This window comes from Atractosteus spatula, chromosome 15, assembly GCF_055471065.1.
Source record: "Atractosteus spatula isolate fAtrSpa1 chromosome 15, fAtrSpa1.hap1, whole genome shotgun sequence".
Classification (NCBI taxonomy): domain Eukaryota; kingdom Metazoa; phylum Chordata; class Actinopteri; order Semionotiformes; family Lepisosteidae; genus Atractosteus; species Atractosteus spatula.
In genome coordinates, this window is record NC_142720.1 from 10,703,115 (window position 1) to 10,730,877 (window position 27,763).

The 27,763-nt window shown below is 37.3% G+C and overlaps 1 protein-coding gene across 2 annotated transcripts in view; it reads left to right on the top strand.

Moving 5' to 3' along the window:
• The window catches only part of macrod2 (mono-ADP ribosylhydrolase 2), a 605,869-nt gene that overhangs the window by 12,226 nt on the left and 565,880 nt on the right, over positions 1 to 27,763 (top strand). The gene's annotated exons all lie outside the window — the stretch shown is intronic.

The following is a 27,763-nucleotide window of genomic DNA, read 5'->3' on the forward strand; positions in this document are numbered from 1 at the left end:
GAAATCATTTGTGAAATCAACAAGTTCAATCTCCAAGACAGTTGTACCAAGTAGAACTGTTTATTTTTTCCTTTTGTTTATCAGTAGAAAGTATAGCATGGATGTATTCTCAATAAGCATGGCTCTTGAACATTTTGTATCATATGAATTTTGTAAAATCTGAATGGAAATGTATTGCGTTGACTGCATATGAAAATTGTGCATTTTAACCTCTTGAAGAGTGACAGAATTTGATATCTTTAGTACAGGGGAATCTGTTTGGGGAATACCTTAGACATAGTACGTAAAGTCATCTATGATATCTAGCTGAAGCTACTGTATGCTACTGGGGCCATAGTGATGACGTGAGCTGGCATATGTAGAAACCAAGGTTGTAGTTTTTTTTCTAAAGCTCTGTTCTATCTTTCTCCTTTCTGTCTTAGCATTTAAACTGCTATTTTAGAAACATACAGTGTAACGGTCCATTGCAGGCATTAGACTGAGCTATATTTAATGGGCTTTGTCAAAGTGCCAGTGACAGCATTGAATTTGTTCAGAAGGTGAACTGTCTGACCCTTCACTGAATGTCGGATGATTGTTGGTACTGCAGTGCGGTATGGGGTCTACTAATATATTTAAACACAGGTTCATGCTTATAAAATGGGGTTAATAAACCAAATAAAAATATAAAAACATGCAAAATCATCAGTATTTATTTATTTTTAAATATATTAAATTTATGGAGCTGTTCCAGTTGGGCTTTTAGTTTTTAAATCAAGAAGAAAACAAGATGGCTAAAAACCAATCAAAGAAAAATATTATAAAATGTAGGAAATGTGCTTTTCAGACAACTGGTCGTATCACATTGCTTCATAGATGAAACAGGGTTTTTGGACCCCTTTTGGACAGAAATACACCCTAACAGGACCTTTCTTTTTCTGGTTAATGTGATCATCTCTGTATTTCATCAGTAGCAGCAGAGTTAATCAAAAGTATGGAAATGCACTTCTTCTGCTTCGGAAGTGTGTCTGAGTAGGTGCTGCTTCCAGCCTTTGAAATCCAATTCTGCCTATGCCTGGGCTTGAGCTGCTCCTGAGCAGCTCGAGCACTTAATTGTTATAGCGTTTGTTTTTGCCAGGTGGACTCCTTTATTAGAAACTAAATGCTGAAATTTGTCCTGTGTGCAGCTGGAGAAACGAAAACAAATTCCAGAGATGTCGAGTGCTTTTTGGCTAATCACTCTTCATAAGGGAGTGCTGAAGTAGCAACTGTGAAAGCTGGCTCACCAGTTCACATAACAGCCGAGAGGCGATTCAGTTGAGCCAGGCTCCGCTGAGCTAAATCTTGTGCAGCGCTAGTACAATTAAATATCACTGATAGGAATCAGGGGGAAACTGATGGAAACGGCTTTCTTGTTTGGAAAACGGAGGTGATGCGTGTGCATACTAGGCAGACTTTGTTTTAGCCTTTCACATCTGAAATGAAATGACTATAATGAATGTGGAAGGAAAAATTGAATTGCTATGGATCTCTGCAAAACTATGTTTTCAGTAATTATATGATAAGCAGATGGTAGTTTTTGAGTTTCCTTGCATCTGTTCTGCTTCTCTTGAATGTTGGAACACGGGAAGAAAAAAATGAATTCACTTTCTTCTATAATATCTGAAAGAGTAGTACCCATCCTGCATAGTGTATGTGCATTTAACTACATAACATTATTTTTTTTACCTAAAAAAACATAGATTAGTTTTATAGTGATAAAATCTACTAAATTTGATCAGTTCGGAAGGCAGCGTTCTTCTAGGTTTTACCCAGGCACAGCAGCAACTCGATAAAGATCCAGTGGTTTCTGGTGTGGGAGTTATTGGATGGAGTTTAAAAAAATGTGGACATTGTCAAACACTGAAAACTGTATTTCCCATTTAAAAAATTAAGAAAGTGTCATCAAATGCTTATATTTCAGTTTTGATCATTTCATATTGAACACATTTGTGTTTCTTTCACAAATGAAGTGTCTACAACAGTAGAGACAAAACAGTGAAATACTTTGAAGGCAGTTAAAAATGGCGAAGGTAAAAAATAAGCAGATTTACGTATCTGGGGAATTAAACAAAGCAGTTTGAACAAGCAGCGTTTTTGATAAAGTGAAAATAAGGGAGGGGTATAATAGGTAGTAATTAGTTGTCTGAGAGTACATAGCATGTTTTTAAAGTATACTTTAATAATGCAAACCTTATCCTCATTACTACAGACATGATAAAATAATTTAGTAACAAACTTATAGAACCTCCGATGATCTCTTGTATGTTTCACACCTCAAGAGCCCTTTGGGAAATTAGTGAGGAATTTGTTAAATCTGAAACTGCCGTTTTGAAGTGTGGGTATGACGGAAGAAAAAAATAAATGGTACAAAAAATTAAACTTGGAAAATAAATGTTCATCCAGTTGTGTAGAAAGCTGTGCGATGTTTGTCACGCACTGAACCTGCATGCTTTGGTTTGAACATCTCAGTAACTTCCGCTACATTGACAACTACTTTCAGCTGGTGTATATGGTAAATTCAGAGATGAGAGCTTATAGAGGATTTTGCCCAGGGGAAAGAAATCCCCTCACATCTCTGATCAAACTAATAGAATGGTTGGCCTCAGGATAGAAAGTAGCCCTTATGGATTCCCTCTGTACTCCTTTAGGGTAACTCTCGCGCCCCCTCACCCTCATGGCCCCACGGTCGCTGTACCCCCTGTCACTCTGCTTCCTCCATTCCCCAAGAGGAAGATGAAAGGGATTCACCTCCTCAGATGTTCGGAAGCACTTTGTAGTCCCTGATGGTGGAAATCTGGCCTAAAGATGAAGATTATTATCTCTGCTGTGGCTCTAGCTTTGAAGAACATTTTACACCCCCTACTGGATTTAGATCTGCCGCAGTTGATCTGAATTTGTTTGGAATCGAATGTCTACAGTATGAGGTATACTGCTGTTAGGTTTTTGGGTAACTTTAATGCTAAAAATTAAACTAGAACACATGACAGATCAGCTTCATTTCCACAATCAACATAGATTAATATGAGCTGTAGGACTGCGTGAAGTTCCATGTACTGGGCACACTATATACAAGATCATCAAATTGATTGTCTCGTGAAAGATTGTTTTTTAAGATGATTTCTTGCCTTGAACACTCTTCACAGTGTGAGTAACTCGCTTTGTTTTCCCTCACAGTTTGAGAGCAGAACTTGTTTGTGTTCTTCCTAATCAAGATGGTATTCAAACCAAATGACCAGTTGCTTGATGAGTAAAATTGAATCATGGACAGGGCCATAATGTGGCCCAGCAAGTTTCAGACCTCTGTGGTGTTCAATTTCAGTTTTGAGAGCAGCAGTGTTATCAAGCTTTGCCAAAATGGTTTCCAGATCATATGACTCGTAATGTTCACTTGGAAAACTTCCCTTTTGTCTTTAGACTCCTGCCAAATTTCCTCATTTATGGATTTCATAGGCATTTGAAAATAACAGCAGAAGATATAAAGTCTGAACAATAACAATAGGGTTCCAACAGCTGTTACCTGGTCCCCTGAAAATGGGTATTGAGTACACAACTCTGGCCACGAAGGAGTAGGTCAGTAACTAGGGGACTATATTGACTTTGTTTGCATGTAGTTGCCAGTGTTGACAGGTTTGATGTGTTCTGTCTGCTTAGACTCATCAAGGTTTTCAAGCCTTCTGGGCACAAACCGTGGGGCAGGAACCAATGAACAAAGATTGAATGGCACACGGTTTCTATAGACGCCCATAAATGACCACACAGTTCAGAAGTGACATTGGATTGCAGGACGGGTTTAACTGTTCCTGAGACTGAAGAACAAGGGAAGAATAGACAATGGCAATCTTTATATAGTCAGTTTGTTGGTGATCAATTCTTAGTTCTGTTTACATCCAACCTCCCCCCCCCCCTTCAGAGAGCGTGGGGAGAGAAAGATGTGGGATGCAGATTGCACGACTGGCCTCAGGAGAGGACTTGGAGATGAGGTGGGAACTCCGCAGAGAAAGGCCCAGGCATTGTTTTCCTCCCACTAACCTATGTTTTTTGCAGAGAGATGGGGTAGAGGGAGCATGATGAGACCATATTGTTTAGAACCATCTGGTCTGGAGAGGCCTCTATTGGCCATTGGTGAAGTAAGATGTGTCTGTCTCTGTCCCAGGATATTAGAGCTTATTTGTGAGAATGGTACTCTTGGACTTCTGTTTCTTTTGGGATGTTTGGTTTGGGTTACCTGGGGCCATAACGTTAATGTTTGCTTTGTGTGTGTTCCTTGGAGATGCACATTTTTGTGTATTTTCTTATGACATAGTGATATGCTCTAGTTGTTACAGGAATTAAACTACAATTATGTGGTCTAACTGTCTTGTGTTTGTCGGAGGGTGTGCTGGTGACTCTAGTTGACTCATGGAGGAGGTTCTAGGAGAACCTGTGACTGAGAGAAGGGTCCTAGCACCCTTAAAACGCCTGGGTGGTGTAGTAGTCTACAGTTATCCTGCAAACTGGAGTCACTGTGGGTCCTTGACACTATCCACTACCATTTGGAAAGCAATGGTGTACTGGCTGTTCACAGATGGTACTGAAAGTAAGTTGCTTTGCTCCATTCTAATAACAGACAGAAACAAGGCACAAATTTTTAAATTATAGGCTTTTATTTTTTTAATTAAGCTATATTGCTTGTCAGTACATTAAGTAGGATGAAGACTGGGTTGACTTGCGCAGGTTATTGATCCATGGCTTTCTGAGAGAGTATAGATCTTATTTGTGTGCAGCATTGCATACAAATATTTGTTTTTCTCTGTGAGTGGCAGTGGTCTGGGCAGTTAATAAACAGGTGGGGAAATGATACATTTTAATCCAAATGTGATTGGACAATCTATCAGACAATTTTACCGGTCACTAATCCATTGTGTTTGGAAGCTTAGTTTATCACAAAGAATTAAGATCTTACACAATGTTAAATGTAGAAAAAATGAGTTCAGAACCATGACCAGATGCAGTTGAATGTTAAGATGGCTTTCTCTGTGGATTTAATTTAAATCCTCTGTGTTTTTTCTTTTAAAAATCAAGTGCCTCTTAATTCTGTTCATCGTTTCTATATGCAGGTCTCAATGTCTTTTTTTCATCCTTCAGTGTTATTGTGAGGAAGCACAACAGCATAAAATAAATGCCATTATTCCTGAAATGTTAGAAATTATTAAATAGGATATAGCAACAATCTATTCTACAGCATAAAGCTTAATATTTATAACATAATATTTTTATAAGAATAAAGTTTAGAAGATGTATTCAAAGTAGACAGGATTATATTTATTAATGCTATAAATACCCAAGTCCCTAACTGAGAAGCCTAATAACTTTAAATAAAACTTTTAATTTAACGGTAATGTAGATATTATGTGATTATTAGTGACCCATGAAATAACCATGGATACTAAAGTAATCCTGAATTTGTTACCTCTTTTTGCACTGTATAATAAAATTGAATATATACTGTGCGTTATTATATAAGACAATTGTATAATACACTGTTACATAAAAGTTCCACTTTACTTTTAATTGCCTAATTCAAAGTCATTAATAACCACCACGTTAAGTACAATTACAAGTGTAAAAGTAGTAATAAAAAATGTTCTAGAATTTCAAGCAGATTAATGGAGATTGTACAGGAAGTACACAATTCTATTTTTTATGATTTTAGAAAAGGCTTCATGGATGGGAATTGAATACATATGTTTAACTATATCATGAACTTATCTGTGTGATAGTGGGTAAAATACAATACCGGGATATCTTGCATTTTTGCCACAGTTTTCAGGCAGGTTGTGTGGCTATAGTATAGGCCCTGCTTCTTGAGCAACAGCAGGCAGCATGAAATTAAATCATAATATGGCAATTAATTACAATCATAGCCTTTTGAGTGCGTTGATCCTATGAGTATAACGGTTTATAATCGCCTTCAAGATGGTTGATTTTTATTTATTGAAATTAATTTCTTAGCAGTGCAATGAATGGTAATTGACAATGACACTAATTGATGTAGAAGTGCTAATGGTTTACTGTTATTAAATGAAATAAAACACCTCATCGCTTTTAAAACCAAGAGGGGGGGGAAATGCATTGGCCATCAGAAAAAAGGTGATGATTTCAAGACTACAAGTGATGAGACTAGGGACATATTGAGTAGGCATATTGGATATGTTGAGGAGCACGATGGGGGTAGTTAGTTACCTGGGGCCCTGGGTTCTATTCCCAGGGTGCTAGCTGTATGTTCTCTCCTTTTTCACATGGATTTCCTCCAGGAGCTCTTTTTTTTTCCCCCCTCCACAGTCCAAAGACCCACTGGCAGGTTAATTGGCTTCTGGGAAAACTGGCCCTGGTGTGACTGTGTGTGTTGGTGTCTGTGTGTGCACTGCGATGGATTGGCATCCTGTCCAGGGTGTATCCTGCCTTTTCGCCTATTGCTTGCTGGGTTAGTCTCCGTTGTCCCCTGAGACCTTGTGCTGGAAAAGCATTTAGAAAATGGATGGATGTGTAGTGTTTTTGTGTAGGGGGTGGCTTATGTAGTGTTTTCCAGCTACTAAAGTCAATTGTCTAGAGCACATATGAACCCCAAGGTTTTTTAAATCGCTGGCTCATGTCTTGATTATGTTGTTAGCCTGGTGTTAAGTCAGACCATCATTGTCTTGCCAAGCAGCAGTTGCTGGACCTCTCCTTTGACTAATGGATACCTAGCTGTGCTGCAGGCACTGTGGGGCTCCCGGTGTTTAACAGGGAGACTGCCTTGAGAAGTACACCCTTCTAGCAAGGACGAGCGTGTAGTGATGGGTGGAGCGGTGGCTCTGTGGCTAAGGATCTGCGCCTGTGGCTGGAAGTTTGCCTGTTGGTATCCCGCGGCCGGCAGAGGAATCCTACTCCTTTGGGCCCCTGCTCCAGGGGCCCCGTATTAATGGCTGACCCTGCACTCTGACCCCAAGCTTCTCTCTCCCTGTCTGTGTGCCTGTGTGTCTCATGGAGAGCAAGCTGGGGTACGCGAAAAGACAAATTCCAAATTCCTAATGGAAGAAATTGTATATGGCCAATAAAGTGATCTAATTTTATCTTGATGGGATGAAGGTGGTACTAGTAAATCTTCTTGATTAACAGTTGGTAACTCCTAACTTGGGAGGTATAAAAAGGAAAATAATTAGGATTTCCAAATTAAAAGAAAAGTTTTGTACTGCATTAATGTAGTTATCAAATTCTATTACCATATCATTTTATTAATAACTTAATAGCTCACATCACAGCTGTGCGAGTCTTTTTGCAGTTATTATAGGTATGTCGTGTTGGTAATGAGAATTTTAAGTCTTCCGAATCTTTTACTTTGATCAGAGGGGCCTGCTGATTAAAGTTAATAACAGGAAGGGAAATTGCCATAGCGGCTTGTAATTGGCTTCTGTAATGTACATAACAAATTACCTTTTCCACAACCAATGCACTCTAATGTAAACCTTCAAGTATTTTGTTTAGGATGGGAGTGGGTTATTAAGGGATAATGGCTTTGTAATGTGTGTGTTGGGGGGTTATATTAGGTTTTTTGTTATTTTGAAAGAGTATTCATCTGTAGCAAAACTCTTTTGTTAAAATGTGCTTTTAAGATCCCTTTTCCTCTATAATAAGGCATTTCAAACATGAAATACAATCCCATGCTCTAACTGCAAAGGTGATTTGATGCTTTTTGTTCTGCAGCTACTCTTGGCGGTTAATGTTTTACCAATGTCAGCCTATAATGGCTTTCATATTACCAGTAATAGATTTCCTCTTCTGTTTCACCTTGCCACCTTATCCTATTACCTACCCTGTGCCTTCATTGTCATGCTAAAACTCTCCTTACTCTGGATGTGCCGTGCATGTGTTAAGGGAAAATGTCCGATGCATCGGGAAAAGTGGTTGTGGTCCCACTGAGGCACACTGGCTGGTATCCTTTAGGGAAGGGCTCCCTACGTTTGGTTTTTGAGGGCCACTCCAAGCAGGTTTTGTTGTAAGTCTCTTCTTAGATCATCAACAGCACAAGACCTCAGGAGGAACTTTTAAATTGGCTTAACTAGGCCCATTTGCCTCTCCCTACACAGGTCTGAAATTGCTTATGGTTGAAGGAGACCTATAAAACCTGATGGATTATTGCACTTGAGGGTAAAAGACTTGGGGAATTCGGCTTTAGGGCCATTTATGTCCCTTTTTTCCAACTAAGTAATAAAAACAATCTGCAGTTAAAAGCCCCTGGTTCTCATATCTGCTTATTTTCTGTATAACTGGACAGTTTGGGTTGTTGCACTTCTTTGGGTTTACTTTTTCCTGTGTTCATGTCCATTCATTGCAGCATGTGTCTTTTGTTCTTTATTCTGTAAAATATTCAGTGTGCTGAATCATTTTCTTTTCATTAGCGAGGAGAAACCCTGCCGTGTGATATCACAGTGCTTTCCAGTAGTGCTGTAAAGTCTTGACAGTCTTCCCTTCCTCGGCAATGCCAAAATACTGTTGGACGAACGAAAAGCTCGTTGAGCAGCTTCACCAGCGCTCGGAGATAATTAATTTTGTTCTACAGGCATATTGGCTTCCATGGCCCTCTGGCAGTTTCATTTATTGTGATCATATCGCCTGGGACTTCATAGCAAGATTGTATGAAATCGGGGTCAGTAATGATGAAAAAAATAACTTGTTTGGTTTGAAAAACAAACAAACAAACAAAACAAATTGTGATTGTTGCAGTCGTGTGCAAGTAGCGGAAATCTATGATGCTCGTTGTGAATAGTTGCCGCTCTGATGGACAGTGAAATGAGCATGGTGTCATTCCCACTGCGTTTGAAAACCCAAGCTAATAAGATCACCTGTATGCATCATTGGTAGAAAGGGTGTTTCTTTCTGGGGAATGGGGAAATGGTGCTTTAAATTCACAAACAAGACGAGAAAACAAACTATTAACGCATGAAATATTCTGTCATCTCTAACCTTGGAGAAAAGCACTGCAGCTTATTTGTTTCAAAGACTGGCAGGGCAGCAGGAAAATACTTAAAATTAATTGCCAGCTTTATGAAAACGCTGTTTTAGGGCAAGTAAACTGGAAGCAAAATTCATGTACTCCATTGAAGCAGTACTTTTATTGGTAATTTGATCATGTAGACCTTTTGTATGTACAGTGTTAAACATTAAATACGATTATACCATTTGTGCATTGGAGGTAACATTTAATAAAGGTTGGTAAGACTTATATTCCATGGTGCTGTAATAGCACCTTTACACAGGAAAAAAAAATCAATACATGTGAAAATGTGACAGGTGGGTTAATGGGGTTTAAGTGTCATTTGTTAATGTGTCCCTTGTTGTTTTTCTGCCTGCATATTGAGTTTTGTGTTGTGACCTGGTTTAAAAAAGCAAACATTTGAACAAGATGAAGTATTTTATTACATCTTGGTAACCAGAGCGCCTACAGATTTTAAAAGTGGAGCTGTTGAAAAGTAGATCAGCTTCGAGTCATTGTCCAAAAAAAGACGTTGAGTGTCAGCTGTGGATTTCATAGCAATATAATAATACAGAGAGGATGTATGTAATTAGTACGGCATCAATGCTAAAACATCCTGGTTTCATGTGAAAACATTGCAGAAAAATAGGGCATTCTCCCTTTTTTGACCTTTGTTTCTGGGAGTTTGACAAAATGGTAGTGGTCATTATGCAGAAAAAGCTGAGGAGTTGTCCACCATGATAACTGGAGACATATAGCCTGTGTCATTGACCATGCACATTCTCATGGATTAATGGGTTCTGTGGAACCTGAATACCATGTGCCTATGAGACCAGCTCTACTCCTGCAGCCATCAAAGTTGAGGAGGAGAGTGTTGAAAATGGCATGAAATCTCTCCAGGAAAAACTGGAAAATCTTATAAAGTATCATATATGTGGTTGGACAGTAGTAATTACTGAAAGCACCTTTTATGATTAAATAATATCAAATCTATCAATATATACAGCATCTGTCATTGTATTGAAAACTGGAAGCCTCTGTTGTTCCACAAACCATAAATGTGTCAGAATGATGTACAGCAACTAGCTTCACTGACGAGTGAAATGCTGCTGGGGAGAGAGCAGTCCTGGTGGGCTGTGACTTGGCATGCATGCATGGTAATGCTGGCAACATTGTGCCCATCAAAGCCGCAATAAGCATGTACAGTCCTGTGTGTATATATACAGTACATACCACATATACATGAAGGACACATTTTGCAAATGGTGTTGAATGAGAAACTCAAGTACTTTTTTTTAAAAAAAACAACAACCTTCACAACCCTTGTAGAACTTCTGTCTTCTACTGTATGCAATACAGAAGCTAAGGATTTGTGATGCTTTTTTATTTTCAAAAAAGCCCCAGAAGATTTTTTATAGAAGCAACATAAGCATTCTTCTTTTTGGCAGGTATGGTGTCCAGCAAGTCACCACCCCCAAGAAAAACATTGTACTTGCAAAAACAAATTACATGTTATATAGGACAGCCAGAGCACATCTCAGCCTCTCTCAAAGACCAAAGCATCTATAAAAATGTGAATTGTTACTGCAGCTCAATGTTTTGCATTTTATAAATGGGTACACATTGAAATGTATTCAAAACAAAAGATGTGAGGTGCACAAGCTTAGAGCTTGCTCACTGAAACCTTCGAGTCGGGGTTGCAAGGTGATGCATATGTTCTGAGAAGTCAGTTCACAGTACACCTTCCTTGGGGAAAAAAAACACTCCAGAATGTGGACAGCTTCACGGTGTTAATATGGGTAAACCAGTATAGTACCTGCAGCTACAGCCTGTGAAACATACCCTATATAAAACCTACATTTCAGCAATGTTTTAGGAACATTAGATGGGTAATTCTGTTTGAGCCACACACAATGGCTCATTACACCAGAGCTCATTCTAGTTTCAAAGCATGAAGCAATGGGCGAGTACGTGACTTCCCCTCCAGTTGATGGGATGCCAGTCTATTACAGATCTGTTGCCAGAAATGCTGCTCCCCTTTCGTCACCCATCAGTTATGAATCCAGAGACTTACCCAGCATGCTGTGCTGCCCCTTACATGAAAAGCCTGCAGAATGTGTCTGTGTGCTCCTTGTTCCTGTTGACTGTACAGTATCACCAGTTTTCTTCACATGTCACGCTTTGCAGGAAAGTTTCAATTATCATTGTGCCCGTGTTGAAAATTCCTTTAGTTACCTATCCGTTGGCCTTTGACACTTTCATAGGTGTTGGGACAAACATAGTGTGTTGTTATTACACTGTGTGTCATTCGGGCTGTCTTTCATAGCCTTCTGCTGCAGCTGTGGCTCACCAGCTATGCAATCTTCATTAGTCATTTTCTGTTCTCTGAATGTTATTGATGGAGGGTAAATCACTGGTACTTCTACTTCCACAGGTCTTTCTGCGACTGGACTTGGTTCCATTTGCTTGAATTCCTTCAGGTTTCGAAGCATTGTTCAGATTTGTTTCCGGATAGCTGCATGAGTCAGAAAGGAGGTATTCTTTCAAACATATCCGTTGTGCAAACGTACTGTTTTCCCAGAATGTTGAGGGTATACAACTCGCTTATTTGCATATTCCTCAGAAGTGTGTTTGCTCTCCTTTTTTATTCACCATCCATACTGGAGTATCTTGTGTATTGTTGAAATCTGCATATTGTTTTGCATCTGTACTATTTATTTTTCCAGAATTTGCTTTGAGGTTAAGATTAAGGTGTGACATTGACTTGCTCTTTGGGTTTGCGAGGGTATCGTAACTCAAATCTTCAGCAGCCCGTTCCTGACTGGGGTTGCGCTGGCAATGATAGTAATGTACTTGCCTCAGAAATAACCCTGCTCTATTGTTCTTTCATATGTTGCCGTCCAGTTTTTTCCTGAAGCAATGGTGTCTGAAAGGTTGTAAAATCAGGGGGCGGTATTGTCAATTTCATTGTTGTTGTTTTCAATCTGCAAAGTGACGCACGTATAAAGTTTTATTTGACTGTAAAGAGCAATGACTGTGTTATCAAAGTGTTTCCTTGCATGTCTGGAGTATAATTTATTCTTTACTGAATATGACCTCCTTTAACTCCACCTTTTTGTGCATGGATGTATTTGATTTGGCTTTTTTTAATGTTGTTATTTGTAACATACAACAGCAGTGATTCTGCTCTCAGCACTCGGTTTTGTACACTGAAATTTATTTTTATTAAAAACATTAAAAAAACTGTTAGTTGACTAAGATGCTGCAGAGAGCCAGAAGAGGATTCAGGTCACAAAACCCTATTTCAGCAACATGATAGGATGGGTCAAACACTGTAGTTCATTTTCTTTTTTTTTTACCAAATTCTTGGCACTCATTAACTCTATTGCAAAGAACCGATTTCTTATTACAGATGTTTTTTTCTGTCTGTTAGCAGAGATGCTCACACAGGCTCAACTTTTAATCAATACATAATCCAGCCTTTTCCACGTTGTTTAACTTGTCTTTCTCTATTTATCCATCTCTTTATCCCTTCAGGCCACTAAAGAAAAATTGCCAGATTAAACAGCGGAAAATATCAAATACTGACTTCACCAAGAACAAATTCTTAATTTTAGAAAAGAGCCTATAGTGTGCAATGCATCCCCTATGAATAAATAAAATTGCTTAAATCAGGCAAACCTGCTTTCAAAATACTGTAGGCAATTTTTTGCAATAACTGATTGTGATAGTAGAAGTGCCCAAATATATAGATATTAAAAAGAATAAAGCTTAATTTGCTATTCAGTTTCTTTTTACTGTGACAAGTAGGTCTGTGTGTTTGCTTCTCATTTTCAGTCTTTATTACTGTGAAACCATTAGAGTGAAAGCCTACTGAATCTTATTGGAGTTTTTTTTCTCATATTGCAACTTTATCTGAGGCAGGCTCTGCTATTTCAGCTGTTCGCATCGCATGCAGAGCATCTCTTAAATCTCTGTGCTTTGTACATGTAATACGTGGTTTTTATTCTTATTTTAAGCGCCACTGTAAGAAGAAAAAAAGCAATGTTGTGTTGGTACCTTTAATACAAACCTTGGCACAGACGTACAGTCTGCATTCAGATGTGAAAAGCTCCTTTTTTTTCCAAGACAATGATTTTGTTACAGTGTCCACCTCCTAAAACTGGTTCGTTTTAAAAGCTGTTTGTTTTAATGTGTTTAAATAATTTTTCACCACAAGAGGGTACTGTGGTTCTGTCACTCAAGCCCCTTTTCAAGCAAGGTGCTTCCTGGTCTTGCTGTTAACTGCTGCTTAGCTACTGGATTTTTTTTGACATGATGCCTTTTGCATTGCCTGGGTGACTGATTGAATTCCCATGATACTCTTTGTGCTTGGCGCCATGCTTTTCTGCACTCTACTGAGCCCCAGCAAGTGAATATTTGATTGTGCAGAATGCCAGTTGAGTCCTTAAATGCACCAGCACAGTCCTGTGTTGTCAGACATGAACATACTGCCAACAATCTCTACTCCTTTTATCGTGAAACACATGTGATGGCACTACAAGACATTCTTTCAGCACCAGTTAATTACCAAGTGGCAGTGGCCTTTTCTGTCAGGTTGTGGGTAAGACTCTACATATAAACCTTTGTTAAAGCATGAGAAAGTAACCCACCAACTCTATAAGGGATGTTAATGGGAATGCATCCGCAAAGTCTTATTAGATTATTGATGGCACCTTTTGTGGCTGTTTCTTTCTTAATTCTTACAATTCAGTAAATCTGGGTAATGTAGTTCCATCAAAAATGTATACTTTGTAGAAAATTCAGTAGTCAAGTATAAACAACAAATGTGTGAGATGTATTTTATGTTGTTAAATAGGTCATTCTTGCTACAAATAAAAATTATATTGAATTCCTTAAGTTTAACAAACAGTATGTTTAGGAAAACAATTTTGATGAAAGAGTAAATTTCTTGAGTTAAGTTGGTTTAAAAGACCTGTTCTTTTTTGTTTTCCTCAGACCATTAAGTTAAACTTCCATATTGATTTCTGGCCCAAAAACCTTTTAATTTTATTATACTGTAAAAAGCCAGTTTAATGTTTATCATAAATTACAGTAAAATGTATTTGAAGACTGCTTTAATTAACAATCCATTATTATACAGTGCTTACTTTGTAGTTCAACACATTAATTAAATAAAACTAGATGGGTCATTAAAATTGAAATGCACTCTTAACTTGCCTCGTCTTTTTTATCTCTGAATTGTTACAAAACCATTATTTTCAAAGGATGGGTTAGAGAATTATGAATGCTAATAAATATTTAGCACATTCAGTTTTAACATAGGAACTAGTCACTGTTTTACAAAAACCCACCTTCAAAAGCAACTAGTTAAAAACGAAATGTGCTTCTTAGTTATATCCATAACGCATATTGTGTGTTGCATGTTAGCAGATTTCCTTGAATATATGATATATAAATTGAGAGATTAGAAGTGCATCTTATGAAATGTTTTTCTTCATCAGTTTTATCAAACAAAAAAAATCTTCAAGGGCAGGGACCTATAAAAGAATAAGGAATACAGAGAACTTTTTTTCATATTGATGTGGCCTATTGATTAACATTAATGTGAGTTCATTTGTTTCCAAGCAATATATAGTCACCTAGTTATATACATATAATCTCCTGTACTATGGTTGCGATACTAATCATTCTCATAGGGATGACCAAGGTTTGTTAAATTAATTTCCTCTAATTACATAATTATACAGTTTAACTTAGTGAAAATAATGTCTGCATAAAGCTTATTTATCTGGGATTTTGGGCTTAGAGTTTAATTGTAAACACTGGGTAATTAATTCAATTAATTGCCCTTGTAAGCATTTTAAGCTTGGGCAGTTTCAATGAGCATTGTTTTATTAAACTGTAAATGTAATGCATGCATGCATGGTTAAAAAAAAAATGCTGTGATCAAACGCAGCCTCCCAAGGAGGGCACAGGACTCCTGAGATATAGACAAGCGGGTGATTTGCAGTTGTATATGTAGACTTCAGCTGTACCTGCTTTTACAGCAGTGACTTTGAACAAACAGCATTTGTTTAACCTCCCTGGGGCCCCAGTCTGATGGGTGATAGCTTCTGCCATTAATATGATGAAATGGGCAAATAAGTGACTTAACAGAAACCCCACAAGTGTTAGCTGTCTAGGGGTGCATGTTTTGTTGGCCTGTGATAGTACTGTTGGCCATGAAAACAATTTAATCTTTCTAATAGATTCATAAACCCTGCCAGATTGGACTGCTGATATGAGTAACACTGAAGACTGCAGAAAAGGAGCAGCCATTTTAAGTTTTCACAATCCCTGAAAGTACCTATTAGTATAAAAATGGAATCTCTCTTGACACGGTTATATGTCCCATCTCATCATAAAATTATTTTTTTATTTCACTTATATGTAACGAGTACGAATAAAACCTAGGTTTGCACTTTCAGAAATTAAAACTACTTGTTAAAACAACCACACTCCATTAGAAGAAGTTGTTGAAATGTTCTTGTCATCAGCTAAGCTTCAATGTAGTCTTTTAAAGTTGCTGAGGGGTAGTTAGTGATGAAATTCACAAAAGGCCTTTTTGGGTTTAATTATTGTGCTGTTATAGGTAACAGTGACAGAGATAAGTGGTACTCTCTTGAACAAGAAGAGACCTTTTAAAACTCTTTGTGTTTGAGAGGCACAAACCAAATATTTGTCACATTTTTAAAAGATAGTTGTTTTTTCCTAAGCTCAGAGCTCTTGTCCATAGCAGGCTTTCTTATGGTAGAATGCCAAAAACAGAAGTTTTTTTTCCTCCATTGTTCAGGACGTCTGGATGCTTTGCTGTTGTCACTGTTGGATTCAGTCTTCTGTTGTTTTTTTGTCAGTCCTTTAGGCAGAGAGGTGTTGATTGACTTGAAAGAATGTCAATTAAAATGTTAATGAGCAGGCAAAAAAATCTCACTATTTTTAGCCATTTAGGTGTTTTTGTTAAAAAATCTGCCATTCTGAAGAAGTATGTGTGAATGCCTGTCTAAGTCTATTTTTGTACTTGACTAAAAATTGTGGGAAGAAGAAAAAGTTAAAAGCTGAAAAAACTGTCTGAAAATGCATTGGATGAATAGTTCTAATAATAAAAAAATCTGTCTTCCTCCATGTTCCTCCACAAAATGTCATTTGAACAGAAAGCAGAATCAATTGCAAGGTATACACATACACAAGCCACAACTGTGTATAGAGACAAGATAGCTTTCCTTGTATACCAGTACAAGTGTAAGCAGTACAGAAATTCAGAGAGTGCACAAAGTTGTCTAAAAAGCCATTACCTTTTCAGCAAGAAATTTAATTGACTTTTTTCCTGTTACAAAACAGGGATTTTGATTTATTTAATTCTTTTAAACAAACTGAATGCAACACAGGAATGTTTTATAACATTCTAATATTGATTTTTTTAATGGATTTTTTTTTAAAAGTTCTGAAACAGGTATTCTTGGAAGGAAATGTGCAACAGAGGTGATATTTCTACAAAGCCCTTCAAATTATGAAACTTCAAAGGGTTTCCTTTTTTTGTCTGGCTTTGTAGATTTAAATGCACCAGGTAAGAGCTTTACAGAAAAAAACTTTTTCTGTGAAATGTTTCCCATCCCTTTGGCATAAATGCTTTTAAAGCAGCTGTAACTAATTTTTCTGTTGAATATATTAAAGCAATCAGCAAAGTTTCGATTTATTTTAAAGTTTTCATTTCAACACCATGTACTCAAGTGAAAAGGATCACTCTTTGGAAGATCACTATTTTGAATTTTGCCTCACAAGGCTCTCATGTAAATGTAACATTTGAATCATCTTTTCTTTTGGAAAACCGGCATTGAGAAGAATCAAAAGCAATCCTGAATGCTAGTTTCTTGAAGTGATTACAATGCAGCAAACTCCAGTGGGGGCAATCAACACTCACGACAGATGTGGGTAGCTCTTGCGAAACAAATACTTTGTTTTGTGATGAGTGACAGCAAAGGTACTGATTACAAACAGGTTTAAAAATTTTCTTTGTGTTAACAGTTGCTGACAATATAATATGTTCTATTCTGTCAAGGGAGCGTATATTTTGTCTGACCTGGCATCAATTCAAACTAAAAAAAGCCCTCTAGGAGTGTCTCATCTTGCAGGGCAAAATGTAATTTTATGTGTGTGTGTGAGAGGGAGGGGATTGTTGCATGAGTGCCCTGTGATAAAAGCAGTGACCTATCTCATTTTCTAATCAGCAGAGACAGACACTTACCTTTGTGTGAGTTTCCTCAGTGTCAACATGCCCATGGTCAGTTAAAACCTCTGGCTATCTAAAAAATCTGCCTCTACAGGATGTGCAGGACAGGTGTTTAAACCGTGTTTAAGGTTGTAGCGAAAGGGTCTGCAAATTCCACCTTCAGTTTTTGTCTGTTTAAAATATCTGTTCAGAATAGTACATTCTGAATGCAGTGCTAATTAGTTCAAGTAACCTGTACGGAAACAAAGTTTATATTTGCTGTGCTAAATAAGATAGTGTTGTTGTGTTTTTTCAAAAGATTAAGATCTGGAAAATGATTAATTTTGGCTCCGATAGCCTGAGATATGCATAGTAATTATTGTCGCAGATCTTGAAGCACTTTTACCAAAAAACAGGCTGTCTCCTCCTGTTTATTTTTTACACCTCCAAGAAGCAAGCAGATTCAGCCCTATGGGCACTTCCAGGAAAAGTTAATTTGATGTAGTCTGTTTCATTTGATCTGTAATGTGAGTAAGAATCCTGATTACCGCAATTAGAGCAGTGACCGTAGCCAGGGGTATTGGAAGAGTATGCCTAATCTAATGAGGTATTATGATATAAGTAGATTGTAGAATACAAGATTAAAAAAAAAAATTGTGCCTTCTCAAAGCAAATTAGTCATTGAGAAAGTGTGCCAGATCAGTACAGCGGGGCATTTTTGACATCAATAAATGAACTGCTTCTAGTGTGTTTTTGAGGTAACCCAATTGGGAGATACTTGTTTTTATAGTTTTCTTTACTGTGGTTTCAACTTTCCTTGGAAGTTCACTTTAAATACTAATGGGCAATGTCTTATGGAGCTGGTGAGATGTATTTGTCTTCGAATCTGACAGCCCGTGCATGGCATTGGCTCATGTGCTCCCAAAACAGTTGTTCTGGACATTGAACGGATCTTGCACAAATGCTGTTGAGCGTGGTATAGAAAGATTGTCAACCTGGAGCTTTAAAAAAAACAAAATGTATTCATTTAGATTGACAAAACCCTTTTCCTTCCCTTTAACTTGTAGGAAGCTGAAAATTGCACTCCCGAGCCCTTTTTATGAAGATGCTGTCCTGATAAGAAAAAAAAAAGTTGCTTTTAATCATTCAGACAGCATCATTATTTTTTGCATCTTTAATTTGCCAATCATCAGTGCTTTCTCCCCACTTTCTTTTCCCTGATTGAAGTAATCAGCACAATGTCCTTACAACCTAGTGTGCTGGGACCACACGGGCCCAAGCGGGGCGTTTTTGTGGAATGTTGTGTTAAAAGAAGTAAAGATTTTTTAAAAATATTTTTATATATTTCATCAGAATATAAAGAGGGATGTTCTGTGCTCCCTTGTTTGAGCCAATTGTTAATAGAATTAGAAGGAAAAAACAAATGACAGTAAAGGTGCTTGTGTAGACATCGTAACATGGTTTGCCCTACACCCAAAGGTGAAAAAACAGGACATTGTAAATAAAAAATATGGCACTTTATTTAGTAATTCTTCAACATAGAAGAATAGAAAGATATCAGTCTAGCATGTCAGCAGATCAACACCTGTTTAATACATACAGTATGTACAGATGCAGCCATTCAAAGTGTGCGTCACAGACACGTACCGCAGGTGACGTCGCTCAGTATGACGCAAGATGACGCGTGGCACCGCAGTAAGTGATTGGTTGACCGACAGGGGCACTCGTGGTCCGTTGGTCTGTCGTAGAAAGACTTACAGTAAAAACGTCTTTGCTGTGCCCGTTGTAGATATTGAATTTACCAATGAAGGGAAATCTTAGTAGCTGAGCATAAAAAGAATAGGAGCATACTGTAACGCGTGTGAAGGCCATAAACGATATTAATTTTGGAACATAAACATACAGTATATAGCTGGTCTTGGTACTTTAAAGAAAAAAATACACACCAGTATTCCATTTCTCCCTAAACATTTTAAGCTTTGAAGTCTTTAACTAACGTGATACCGGAGTCAACAAGCATACTTTTAGAATTTGATTAAAAGGGAATATAATATGGAATCGCGTATATAAGGAATTTAATAATGGTATTCGTGTGCTGCGACAGGGCTGTGTAGGGCTGTTTCGCCTGCCTGTTCATGCGAGCTGTGTTGTAGCCGACTGGTCTAGGTGCGTGCCTAGCAACTGGTAGGTTGTGTGTTCAAATCCAGCTGGTACCGGACTTTTCTTTTAACAAACATTTCTTCGAAAAAATAGAATAGCGATATTATGGACAATCAATTGACTTTTATATTTCAAAATATCGCAACATGATCGATATTTGCGATATTTTGAACATATCTTCCCTTCTGACAGCGGTTCCTCCTTCTATTGTGTGTGTGTGTGCAACAGAGTAAATTTTTATAGAGAAATGGAGGCTGGACAGTATGCGTTACAATATAAACATTTATATTGATTTAAATCGTGTTCTGATTTAAATCGCAAACGCGTGTTTAATTATGTGTTTTTTAATCATAATCAGGCTAATGCATTTCTACATTTTCTGTATGAACCAGCTTAGAGGTTCATACAGAAAGACAGCTTGTGTTTAAATTGAGTGTAAGGTAATTTATGCTTCTAAAGTCATGGTCAGCATTTATTATCGTACTGTGCTGTAAACTTTTTCTGTGCCTAGTCACATTATTTTATAGCGTTTTTATTGCGTTATTAAATCTGGTGGCGCTGTGTGTTACAGTAGTTTCGTGACTCCCATGTCACATGGTCTGTGATTGAATCCCATAGAACTATGACTTTATTTTTTAACAAACATTTCTTTGAAAAAAATGAAACGTTTCCCTTGGTCAGAGATTAAATAAAACCTCACTCGCACCAAACAAATTTATATTTCTAAATATCACAAAATACGTTCATTGTCTTCCAATCGAGTCGAGTTGACATTGGAAGCCTGCCACACCCGGACTCTTAAACCAACGCATTAGCACGTCAAAGCCCATCGAGGGTATTGAGCCAGTATTGGCTTTAGTATTCCCCCCCTCTCCCCTCAATTCAATTCAATTCAAGGTGTTTTATTTGCATGACAGATGGGTACAAGCAGTGTTGGGTATGTATATTGTAACGCTTACGGCAGACAGGCACTGTGTAAGAGCCGGCGCACCAGAGCAGCGCACCGAGGGAGCGTCTGCATTTCTAACTTAGTTTTTAAAATTAGTCAAGCAATATGAAGCATCCCCTTTTACTTTGTGCCTGAGCATAAAAAGAATAGGAGCATACTGCAACGCGTGTGAAGTCCATAAACGATATTAATTTTGGAACTTAAACATACAGTATATGGCTGGTATCGGTACTTTAAAGAAAACATACACACCAGTATTCCATTTCTCCCTAAACATTTTAAGCATCGAAGTCTTTAACTACCGCGATACCGGAGTCAACAAGCATACTTTTAGAATTTGATTAAAAGGGAATATAATATGGAATCGCGTATCTCAAGAAATTAATAACGATATAATTATATTCATGTTGCAAAAGAACTGCAACGGACATAAAAACTCCCTTGCTTTTAATAGAGCGTTCCATAATTTCTAACTACGAAAATGGCAGGTGAAAGGATTTGTAAACATATTTTGTTAAAGCAAGTCAGTTTTTTCCGCAACACATAAAAGACATTTTTCCAAGAAAGTTTAGCCTTTGTCACTAATGAAATCACTAAATAAAGACATAAATATAGAAATCTTAAGATTTGTTTTATTTAATGTTGGTAGCAGGATGAACTGTCAGAGTGTATATTTTGTCGCAGAGTTGCTGCAAGATGTTAACAGTGAAAAAGGTATTTAGAAATGAGTTATTTCAAGATGAAAATTTTCAGAATAATTGCAAATCTAGCAGGATAGAGAAAGCACAGAAAACTGGCAGTTAGATTGATCAGATTAGTATGAAAAGTCATTTAGCAAAGGGAATTAGAAGAGTGACAAACTAGTATACTTTAGATCTTTTTTTTCTGAACCAGGGACAATCTGATCATGTTTCCCTATAACAATAATAAAAAACTTTATTTGATATATCACCATTAAAGGTGGCATCTCAAAGCAATACAGTAGATGTAAAAACAGATAAAAGGACCACAGATTACAAAGTAAATGCATATAAGAAAGACAAGCAGGTAGAGGTGCTACCAAAATTAGAAAATGAAGCAGATACAGACACTAAGTCTTCTGAAAAGAAAGGTTCTGAGGTTAGATTTAAACTGGCCCTGGTGTGTGTGTGTGTGTGTGTGTGTGTTTGTGTCTGTCCTGTGATGGACTGGCGCTATGTCCAGGGTGTATTCTGCCTTGTGTCCGTCGCTTCATTCATGTGCATCCAACACACAGTTCAACGCTAGCAACTACACAAAATCTAAAATATGAGCTCTACTTGCCACTTACAGTACCAACAGTACCAGCTAACTTTAGTAGTGACATTTTCATGGATCTTTTTAACAATAAAATTTACAACATCAGACTTCAGACACAATTAAACAGGCCTCAAAAAAGTCTGGTACAAACATTTTCAGCATGGAATAAACCGTTACTTTAATGGTATAAACCTTAAATGGATTCATATTCTCAATAAGATTTGGTGCTCAGTAACATGACTTAGAAAATGACAGAAGACATACGTATCATGCTTATCCTTCTATTTTTCATAATCGTAAACTCCTTAAGGCAGTTACATTTTCTCTGTTCTGACCTGGAGTTACAGAGAAATTTAAATTCTAATAAGAGATTTGTAATGAGGAAAGTCATACCAATCACTCATACAGTACCAGGATTTGCAATTACAATACAAATACTTTCTTTCTGTATGTGTTTATTTTGCAGTTTGAGTCTATGGCATTCCTTTGGGGGTCTATACTCCAAGGCATGACTTTTTTATGTATAAACATCAGTATTTACTGCTATTAATTACTGTACGATTTATAGTTGAAATCTGAGCCTAGATATAAAGTTAGATATAAAGTTAAAATCTCGACAAAGCAATGTAGGAAATACAGAGAAAATAAATCCTTTCTGACATCTAAAATCAGTTTCGATCAAGGTCTCTAAAACGAACAAGAAAAAGAAGATTTTCGGAGGGCAATTACGCTGTGTTTATATAGAATAGGTGATTTATGAGCAATCTAATTTCTTGTTCGTTTAAAACAGTGAAATGTCAGCTGTAAAAGATCGCACCAGAAACAGCACTCTCTCTGCCTGTCATAGACGTTCAGGAAAGGCTGAATGAAGTCATGTCAAGTACAATAATTCGGAGATCAATAATACCAGTTGTAGGACAGTATATAAGGAGGATAAGGATTTTGAAGTTGACTCGAAATCTGATAGGTAACCAGTGCAAGGACTTGAAAACAGGTGTAATGCATCCCTGATAGGATTCTTGCTGTCATATTCTGAACATATTGAAGATTGCTCAGTGTGGATTTAATTTCCCCAGTGAACAGGATGTGCATTTATTAATTCTAGAAAAAAAGCCTTTCTTGATTTCTCTAGTTCTTAGTTTCTCTAGTTCCCTTTAAAATAAACTATTATTCCACAATGCAGAGTATTACATGGCCAGTATTTACACATGATATTTGTGATTTAAAGAAATTAACACAAGCAGCTTTTGGAGATTTAAGTGTTGGCTGAGTTATTGCAGGATAAAAGACTAGAGATGTTGGCAAGAAGAAGATAGTTTGGGGAAAGCTGAGGAATACACTTATAACAAGAACACTTCCTAATGGGGTTAGGCATACTTTTGATGAAGATGATGAAGTTAACAGACTATATGTTTACATAGATACTGAAATAAGGATTGTATTTTAGATTATGTGTAGTTGCTGGCATTGAACTGTGTGTTGGATGCACATGAATTGAAGGAATGGGCAAACATAGCTGATGCGGATCCACAGAGCCAGCATATTAAGATGTTTATAATTAGAGGCAATTTGTTTAAATAACTAGGTATGGATACTGATGTGCAAGAGAGGTGGAAAGGCTGTTTCTTTAAGCCAGCAGTATAAAATATTTTATTCTCAGTGAGATGCTGCCATTTCATAGTGGGTTTCTAACACTGTGTATAGTTCCATCCACACAGTGCCTTTACTTCCATTTCTAATCTCTTTATCCAGTACAGAGGATTTGGAGCCTATCCCAGTAAGCAACGGACACAAGGCAGAATACACCCTGGACATAGTGCCAGTCCATCACAGGACAGACAGACACAAACACACACAGACCAGGGCCAGGTTTCCCATAAACTAATTAACTTACCAGTATGTTTTGGAGTGCGAGAGGGAGTCATATCACACATATGGAGAAAAACCATGTAACCCAGAGAGAACATGTAAACCCCACACACACAGGATGGCAGGAATTGAACCTAGGACCCCAGTGCTGCAAGATAGCAATGCTAACCACTTTGCCACCATTATAAATGGATGAATATCTTAGTTATCTTTCTAGTTCACAGGTTTGCATGCATAATTTAATTTTGAAAGCCACTGAGACATCAGGTACTACTGTTGTATTTATGAAAAAGAAACAAAACAAAAAACATACTAACAACTGTGCCATCCTACTCCTTAGCTAATACATTTTATTATTCATAAACAGTTAACATTGTTAGCAAAATATTTTGAATTATATTTAACCCTATTTTTTCTTTAGTTTTGTATTTAACTTATTATATGATAGTCAGACTTAATGTATATTTGAACAATGAAAATATATTTTTACAAGATTTTACATTAAGCACTTAAAATTAATATGGTTAATAATAGTAAACTGTAACATTCTGTAACAAGATCGGTTAAACAGCGAAGAAAATGCTTTCAGAGAAAATGTTTCAGGTGTGAAGAACATAGATCTCCAATGCAATTTCAACCAAACCTGTTCCCACACACCCTGCCCCCACTACCATTAGAATATACACAAAGCACTCAAATCTTTCGAGCTAATGATCAGGTGACCCGAGAGAGAGCGAGAGAAACACCAAGGGGTGCGGAACCAGGGAACTATTTACATGGAAAACGGGCGATCTCCCCAGACTGTCCGCCCGTTTCACTGTTACCTGGATACCTCTTTATTTAGAACTCACTAACACTGATTTTTAGTTTAGAAGGATTCAAGTAGGGTTTTAGATGAAAGGCAGCGACCTTAATCAAGCCCAAATCACAATTGAACCCATTCAGAGCTTACATTACATTTTAGCGTTTCATTCTGAGCAGAAGACCCTCACACCTGAAGAAGGGGGAGGTGTTTTTCGCTGGAAATCTCGCCTGCTTCTACTTTACAACCGGAGTGCTGGCTGTGACGAATTAAACCGGTATTACAGGTTTCAATCACAGACCATGTGACATGGGAGTCAGGAAACTAACACCGCGCCACCGGATTTGATAACGCTATAAAAACGCTATAAAATAATGTGACTTGGCACAGAACAAGTTTACAGCACAGTACAAAAATGCTGACCATGACTTTAGAAGCATAAATTGCCTTACACTCAATTTAAACACAAGCTGTCTTTAGCCCTCTAAGCTGGTTCATACACAAATGTAGAGATCCAGGCTCAGAACACACAGCTTCATTAGCGAATACATATGCAGGACAACTAGAGAAGACGTTTTACAGAGGATGGATTTTTAGAAACATCCCATCAGTGACATCACTGAAGTCAACTCCTAGGTACTGTAACTGTCGTGTGGATAGTTTCACAAGAATCAGACAAAGGTTTAAGCATCGCTTGTTCTAGATAAAACTGCAAAAAAAAAAACAACCACCCATAATGTACTTCTTTGCGGCTCTGTTTGCCCAAATCATATATTCACAACGTGAAATCTAGAACATAATATTACGTAACCAAAATCCGCAATATGGAAACAGAACCTGTGTAATTGTTGATAGATGATGTACTCGTAACATTTTTTCAAGACGAACTACAACATTTAAAAAATGACTTGTATGTACTTGATATCTCTAATCAATCCACGGGTCCCAGCACGAAACGAAACTAAAACGCATACCGTTTCGCGCTTCTTATTAGTTGCTCAAAAGTAATTTGACCGTATGAAATGCATAATATAAACCTAGAAACATATACGTGAGTAGTACTTAAGCACTGTAGTATCTGTGTTAAGACATCAGGATGTCTTCTATCTTCTTCAGGATGAATAAAGTGGGCCTATTTATCTATCAATCATATTTAAATAACTAGTGTTCTGTACCGTGGTACCCCTAAAAGTACCACACTTGTACCATACAACAGTAGTACCTGATGTCTCAGTGGCTTTCAAAATTAAATTATGCAATAAATAACCACATGTAAGACTCTGATGCTTAAAATGTTTAGGGAGAAAGTGGAATACTGGTGTGTATTTTTTCTTTAAACTACCAATACCAGCCATATACAGTCTGTAACGTAGGGATTTCTATACGTCTTTATTTAGTGTTTACATTAGTGACAAAGGCTAAACGTTTAGCTTCAGTAACGTGTACATATCTCCCCTTTTTATAAAACGACATGGTTGAAAACTGTTCCAGAGCCACTGTTGTTTCATCAGTGAAAAGTACATCATGAAATGCCTCTCCCTGTTCAATCCACTGGAAAAAAGAAAAGGAGCATAAAGCTTCTGATGGTCATAAACGATATTCATTTAGGAGCAGCATCAGAGGTATGTTTTTAACTGCACTGCATTGGAGAGAATACCATAGTGTGTTTTTTTTTACTCCCTGGCGGAAACTGGCTTCCAGAAGAATCAGTATGGCTCAGAGATTAAATAAAACTTCACTCGCACCAAACAAATGTATATTTCTAAATATCACAACATGATCGAATTTAAGTCATTTTAATAACAATGAATAGTCACCTATGCGTTACAATATAAACATTTATATTGATTTAAATCGCGTTTAAATCACCTTTATTTAAAACCCATAAATAAAGCTGATACTGTTTAGACTTCCAATTATTTAAAACTGTATTAAAGCAGCACGATACACAATGCAACGTAAATCGCTATCTTTGTCTTCTGTGTGATAATGTTCACCTCTCTGTCCAGCAAATTTACAGGTTAAAAACAATACTGTTAGGCTGGGAAAACGATTTTTCTCCCCCCCCCCTCAAAAACCCAGTAAGTACAGTACTTACTAGTTAAAGGCTAGGCTCCCGACTACGGCGAAAGGAACCCTTCTTTCATTAGAATACAATGAACATATTTTAGCCCTGAATGAATAAATAGCAAACATGGTTTACATAAAAGACATTTTTCCAAGAAAGTTTAGCCTTTGTCACTAATGAAACCACTAAATAAAGACATAAATATAAAAATCTTAAGATTTTTAAAATGCATGACTTTGCTAAAATTTATTTGAAAATAAAAACAATTACAACCGCCAGGGGAGAGAGAGAACAGGGGAGGGATGTTGGTTTTGCATAAGGGGCGGGGCTATGGAAATTAGGTCTGTTTGGGAATGTGTAGTTACATGTTCTGGCTGTTTGTGAATTATCGTTGTTGAGTATGGAGTGTTGAGGTATTGATTTTGTGTAATGCTTTATGTTGAAAATTGAGGTGGATTTTGTTTATGATAAACAGGATAAACTGGGATGGGAGGAAGGTTTGGTTTTGCATAAGGGGCGGGATTATGATAATTGGAGGACTTTGCGAGAGTAAAATGGTTTGATATATTTGATTTTGTATTGTGGTTGTTATCTATGTTTTTGGTTGGTATTATGTTTATATGGTTGTTTTTGTTGGTTGGTTGTTATTATGGTTATTAATAATACGATCTATAGTTGAAATCTGAGCCTAAATAAAAAGAAAAAGCAAGTGATTAGGTTTATGAGCAATCTAATTACTTATTCGTTTAAAACGCTATATAAAATAAAGTTTATTATTAATTTGCTGCACAGAGCGGTGAATATTATTATGCATAAGACAAAGATAACGATCCTGATCAGTTTAGAAATCTGTGTACGCTGTAAGGTTTTTACTTCTTAAACTTTTAAAATACACGTTTTGAATAGAAAGAAATCCTCTTCCTGTTACAGTATGTATAGCAAACTAGCACGTCTTTTTTCTCCAATCAGAGGGGTGTCAGATGGTGTCAGCCAATCACCATTCTGCGTTGGGTAGCAACGGGTGACTGTTCTCAGGCGGAAGATGTAAACAGCTTAATGTTCGTGTTAAATAATTTTTTAAAATTCAATTAAACGGGCACAGTTAAGACATTAAATATACATATACATACTGTATACAGTACAGTTTGCATACGGTAATATGTTACGCGATTAAAAAATAAATAAATAAAACTGGAAGGTTCAGCACCAGCTGGATTCGAGCACACAACCTGCCCGTTGGCAGGCACGCACCTAGACCAGTCGGCTACAGTCAGCTCGCATGAGCAGGCAGGCGAAACAGCCCTACACAGCCCTGCCGCAGTACACGGATATAATCATACCGTTATTAAATTCTTGAGATACGCGATTCCATATTA